Source organism: Arachis hypogaea, chromosome 12 (genome assembly GCF_003086295.3).
Source record: "Arachis hypogaea cultivar Tifrunner chromosome 12, arahy.Tifrunner.gnm2.J5K5, whole genome shotgun sequence".
Classification (NCBI taxonomy): domain Eukaryota; kingdom Viridiplantae; phylum Streptophyta; class Magnoliopsida; order Fabales; family Fabaceae; genus Arachis; species Arachis hypogaea.
Window position 1 is genome coordinate 33,474,904 of NC_092047.1, and position 6,654 is coordinate 33,481,557.

At 34.6% G+C, this 6,654-nt stretch overlaps 1 long non-coding RNA gene across 1 annotated transcript; it reads right to left on the reverse strand.

Moving 5' to 3' along the window:
* Positions 1–261: 261 nt before the first annotated feature.
* On the reverse strand, positions 262–4,632 carry LOC140177016 (uncharacterized). Its single transcript, XR_011868463.1, has 2 exons — positions 3,726–4,632; positions 262–3,609 (listed from the first exon to the last, which is right to left on the reverse strand). It is a non-coding gene; the product is annotated as an uncharacterized lncRNA (long non-coding RNA).
* Positions 4,633–6,654: the final 2,022 nt, after the last annotated feature.

Sequence of the window (6,654 nt, forward strand, 5' to 3'; positions counted from 1 at the left end):
TAGTTGTTTCCAGATATATCAAGAGCATTAAATTCAAGATGAGAGAGTTTCGACATAATTAAAATTTATTACATGGAGTCTTCCTAAAATTTGACTAGTCTCGTACTGATAACGTGTTGTAAAATAAATAAGGAAGATATATAATATAAAGAAGCGTAAATAGAAGACTCTAGTATTAATATAATTAGCTCAATAAAGATGATTCATATATTTATTAATATATGCAATAACGAAAAGAGAGAAAGAGAGAAACTATTAGTAGTATAAAAAGAGAGAAAAGAGTATTTTATTGCTTCTGTGTATATCTCATATACTTCATATTACGTTACTATTTATAAGTACAAAGAAACTTTACTTTTCAAATATAATTAAATACAATCGGTAAACTAAGCCTCATGAAAAATAGATATTACGTAAAGTATTCTTATCACAACTTTAACCTATATGTAGTGAATTCATTGAGTTGTTATTGAGAGAAAGTCACACTATATAACATATATAATCAATGCTTGGTGTGATTCTTGTAAGGAAAATCTTATTGAGGCAGTGTTGTTGTTGTCGATATTGATGATAAGTGTTGATTGAAGGGAGAGAATACACCCTCAAACTTCTTAAGAACCAAGATATGAAACACATTGTGGATCTTTACTGTTTCGGAAATTTCTAATCTGTATGCGACTGGACTTAACTTCTTGCTGACACGGAATGGTCCACATACCTCATTCCAAGTCTCTGGTTCTTCCTTAAGTTAATTAGTGCCAAGACACCCTCCTTGAGCTCAATCTACCTCCTATTTTTGTCAGCAAAAGTCTTTATAAATTGTTGGGACCTACCAAGATTGTGCTTATGCTGGTCAAGCAATTGATCCCTAGTAATTACCATTTCTTGGAGGGATAGCTCATCCTTTGCACAGAGTTCATAATGCACCAGTGAAGGGGGCTCACTCCCAGAAAGGGCCTTATAGGGAGACATTCTAATACTACTGTGAAATGATGTGTTGTACTAATATTGTTCCCAAGAAAGTATTTCCAGCCACTCTTTGGGGTTATCATAACAAAAAAAAATATCAAATGCATCTCTACTATTTTGTTTCGCACTTCGCTTTGTCCATCTGTTTCAGGATGATAAGCCAAACGCATTGCCAAAATGGTACCTTGTAATTTGAATATCTGCTGCCATAACTTACTAATGAACATGTTGTCCCTATCCGATACAATGGATTTAGGGAATCCGTGCATTTTAACAATGTTCTTAATGAAAGCTTCTGCAACTGTTTCACTATCAAAATCATATGCTTTAATGGTATAAAATGAGAAAATTTGCTAACCCGATCAATCACAAACATGATCACTGAATATCCATGAGTTGGCGGCAATAATGAGATGAAATCCATACATATATCTGCTCATACCTACATCGGAATTGGAAGTGGCTACAACAACCCATCTGGTAACTTGGTCTCTTCCTTAGCTTGTTGACAAATTGAGCACGAAATCACATAGTTTATGATATCCTGCAGCATATTCAGCTAGTAAAAACTAGAACAAATTCATTCCATAGTTTTTGCTATGCCTGAATGCCCACCAACCTTGCTGTCATGGAATTCTTTCAAGATTAACTTAACTAAATCACTCTTTGGAGGGATAACCACTCTATTTCTCCACAGCAAGATCCCATTTTGACTAGTGTAGTTTGAATCCTCTTGAGTATTATTGTGGCATTTCTGGAGCATGGCTTTGAGGGTAGAGTCTGCCTCAATATCCGCTCTCAGAGTTGTTAACCACTCCAAATCGGGAGCGGACCAAGCAGCAAAAAAAACTAGACAATGCACCAGTTGTGATGTTCTCTCCTCCCGAATTATATTGAATTTCAAAATCATAACCAAACAACTTTTGCACCCATTTATGTTGCTCTGGTGTGTGTGTGTGTGTAAAGTTTGTTCCAATAAAGCTTTTCAGGCTCTTCTAATCCGTTCTAATGACAAATCTCTTCCCTAACAAATAATGACAAAATTTTGCTATGGCCTCTGTGATCTTATAGAACTCCCTCGTATAGGCGGATTGTTGCTGCATTGCTGGTGAGAGCTTCTTGGAAAAATATGCAACTGGATGTTGTCCTTGTGTTAAAATTGCACCAATCCCACTGCTTGAGGCATCTGTCTCAACTTCAAAAGGCAAATCAAAGTCTGGTAATGTCAACACTGGTTGTGAGGTTATTGCCTTTTTGAGTTGCATAAAGACAACTGCAGCTTGTTCATTCCATTGAAATGAATCCTTCTATACTAACCGGTTAAAGAGCTTTCGTTGAAGCATAGCCCTTGATGAACCATCTATAGTAACCGGTTAAGTTGAGAAATTCTCTCAAATGTTTTGTGTTCATAGGCTGCTACCAATCAACTATCGCCTGCACATTATCTCTCTCCATGTGCACTCCTTGCCCCAAAATTGTGTGGCCCAAATAATCAATTTTACTTGTTTCAGAAAGACATTTAGAGAGCTTTGCATATAATGTTTCCTACTGCAACCGTTTTAACACTAACTCTAAATGGTCCAAATGCTGCTGCCATGAGGGACCATAGACCAATATCTCATAAAGAAAATAGAAAAAATTTGCTTAAATAAGGGTGAAACACATCATTCATCAAGCTCTGGAAGATGGCTGGTGCATGGGTTAAACCAAATGGCATCACTAGCCATTCGTATTATCCTTGGTGAGTCCAAAAGACCGTTCTGTATCTATCTTCTAGCTTCAAGATTTGGTGGTAAGATGAATGCAGATCCAATTTTGAAAACACCTTAGCCCAAACAATTAGTCTAACAACTCATCAACTGTTGGGATTGGAAAGCTATCCTTCATTGTGATGTTGCTGAGAGCACGATAGTCAGTGCAAAATCTCCATGTACCACCCTTCTTCTTGACCAACAGGATTGGAGATGAGAAAGGGCTTTTACTTGGTTGTATAATTCCTTCATCCAACATTTGCTGCACCATTACTTTGATTTGCACCTTTTGGCTTTGCGGATACCTATAAGGTCGAACCTTAACCGGATTCAATCCTTGTATCAAATGAATGCTGTGATCATGTGCATGTTACGGAGGTAGACCCGAGGGCTGTGCAAAGACTGGTGCATATGTAAGTAACAAGAGAGCTAACTCTGGCTCCAAATTTTCTGGCAGCTGCAGTGGGGAACTAGATTTCTCATCAGTGTTGCACACTTGCAAGGTGAATGCTTCAGTAATAGCATCAGTGCTTACCATTCTGCAAATATGATGAAATTGTGCTTGTGAGGTAATTGGTGAATTCTCACCATACACAGCTACAAATTGTCCGTCATGCAAGATCTGACGAAGGAGGCATCATAATCAACTATGTGCGCTCTAAGTTGCTTGAGCCAAGTTGTACTAATGACCATGTCCCCACCTGCAAGATGTAACACATAAACCTCTGGGATGTTGACTTTACAGTCCTGAATGCTGATTTCCACAGAAGAAATGCATCTTTCTACGCTCATTACTGTGAAATTTCCCATTATGACCTTGAAACCCGGAGCTTGTTCTATTGGCAGATTCAAAAACTTGGCAATCCTTGGCAAGATAAAGTTGTCCGAGCTGCATGCGTCAATAAATACTTGAATCTCCAACCCATTTATCAATGCCTTAATGCGAATTATAGCTGGACCTGAAGTCCCATGCATAGCATTATATGACAAATGATTCTTAACTACCTGTTGATCCAATTGCTGCATATCTCCTCAGGCGCTGGTTGTTCTTCACTAACACACTCCACATCAATCTCCTCCTCACCTTCAAATTAGTACGGAATAAAGTGTCGATTTGGACATTTGTGATTGGCTGAAAATTTCTCATCACACCAAAAGCAAAGGCCCTTCTTTCTTTTGCTTTGAAACTAAGGGATAGCCATCCAGACATGTGAATGGTCGTTATACCAACGTGTTCTTCATGAGAGGGACTTGAAAAAAAAAAATCAAAATATTGTTCTAGTGAAAATATCCAACCCAATGCATCTGGAGTTTGATCCATGGAGTGAAAGTTTACCCTTCGATGCGGTAGTACATTGCGGTAGTTGTAATTGGCATTGGAGTTCGATCCATGGAGCGGCTCAACAAAAGGGGAGTGATTGCGAGTATGTTCGTTGAGGAATTGCGTAATTGATCTCTGGATCGCCTCAAATTTCACATCCGCTGCCTCAGAGATCCGAGCTCTCTTTGCTCTATTCTCTGAAAAAATCTCTTGAAGTCAGCCTCTATCCCCTTCATTCTCGTGTTCTCAGCAACTGCCATGGCTAATGAAAGCGCCAAATAGAAGAGTAAAATTGTAGGAACTATATTCAAGGCCAAAAACCGAGAACCATGCACATATCAACATAAAGTTCAGCAAGTGCAATGGAACAGTACAACTCAGAAAAAGAAAAATTCACATCATGTAAGTATAGAAATTAGTCAAAAGCTAAATCAGGGAATAGATGAAGGATCTTCAAGAAAGGTCCAGTGATGACGAACCTAGAACAAGAGAGAATTCGAGAATCAGGATCAGAGGAAGTCAAAAAGAAGATTAGAAGTCAAAACTATAAGAAAATTGTAGGGTACCGTCGGAATTATGGACGGATTTACCAAAAATTTCTGCCGGTCAATTTAGGGTCAGATTTAGCAAAAGAATAAATCTAATAGTATAAATTTTGGTGGTAATTATTTATTGGCAAATTTTTAGTTCGCGGCTAATTATTAATAGATTTAGTGACAGATATTAACTTTTAATTAGTAAAATCTGGAGCTTGTTATAATTGGATTTATCTTTGATAAATTTAATGATAAATTTAAATTTTATTTTTTTAAAAAGATTTATTTAAAAGTTTAATATATAATTTTAAATGTTTAAATTTAAAATTTTTAAACTAACAAAATTTAAAATTTTACAATTTTTTATAATAAATTTGTCTATAATTTTTCATTAAAAGTTGGTAAATAAGTTCACAATGAAATGTTGAAACACTCTAAACATTAAATTAATTATACAAATGAAATAAATTAAGATTGTAAGTAATTTATATTTATCTACAAATAGGACAAATTAGTTATACAAAGGGAGTGTAAGTTAAAGACAAATGAAACAAATTCACAAAAAATCAATTAACATATCATAACATGTTAAGATTTTAAATAATTCACTAATATGCATAGTATATCTCTCAAATAGTATATCTATTTAATCTTATACAATTTTAATAATTTACAAATCTAGTTAAAAGTTTTACATCATAAATCATTAATGTATGAATAAAGAATTATCTGTACTAAAGACCTACCATCTATAGACACATTTTTCATAATAGCAGGTTACACCTTCAATTACAAGCTATAAACATAATCATTATACAAATTATAATTAAACAAACAATCAAAATTTATATATTCAAATGAGTAAATTGTAACAAACTCAGTAAAATTGACAACAATCAATTCGGCAAAATTAATTCAGAAAACAATTAACTCAAATAATAATAAACTCAGAAAATTAACAGCAATCAATAATAAGTAAAAAATTAACTTAAAAAATTAACACGCTAAGACTAACTCAGAGAATTAACAACAATCAACACTAATTAACTCATAAAATAATTAGCTCAGACAACAATAAACTCAGAAAATTAACAACAATCAACAATAAGTCAATAATTAACAAACTAAGATTAACTCAGAGAATTAACAACAATCAATACTAATTAACTCATAAGATAATTAACTCAAACAACAATAAATTCATAAAATTAACAATAACTCAATAATTAACTTAGAAAATTAACAAGTTAAGATTAATTTAGAAAATTAAAAAATAACACTAATTAACTCAGAAATAATTAACTCAAACAACAATAAATTCAAAAAATTAACAATCATCTAAAATACCATCAACTTAGAAGAAACCCTAAATTACATCCTATTTAACCTAACATTATTCAATTTCTAATTACACTAAATTAATATGACAAACGCTAATTGCACACTTCATTAAAAAAATTAATCAAGAATTTAATGAAATACTTAATAAAATCCTAAACAAACAAAAAATTCTAAAAAAATACAAAAAATATAGAAAAAATTATTTCTGATGGTGGCTATAGGATGATGGAAGCGTGGTGGTGACAGGAGGCAGTAGTAAAATCTATGGTGGTGGAGTTAGAGTTTAGTAATATAACAAACAACCAAAAGAAAAAATGGACAACATTAGCTTTGGTGCGGTGGACCTTAGCCACGATGATGGCGACAAGGTCACAAGTTCCAATGCCAAGAGACATCAGCAGAGGCGGCGCGGCGGAGGCTTTCCATGGAGACTCCAACAACAATGACGACGATGTGCTGATCTGTGATGACAATGTGGCTTACCGGCAGCAATGACAGCTCCAGGTGGTGGCGGCGCAACCTTCTCTAATAGAGCAGAAGGAGAGAGAGGCAAGAGAGACGAGAGAGAAGAAGAGAAGAGAGAGAGAGAGAGTTTGCAGAAGTGAGGGAAGGGGTTTTGTGTTTGAATTTTATCCTAAATTTATCGGTAAATTTATTAACAAAAAAATTCGACTGTAAGGTGTTCGTTGTTATCTAAATGCCGTATTTTACTAATCTTGTTATCGTCGGAATTTTC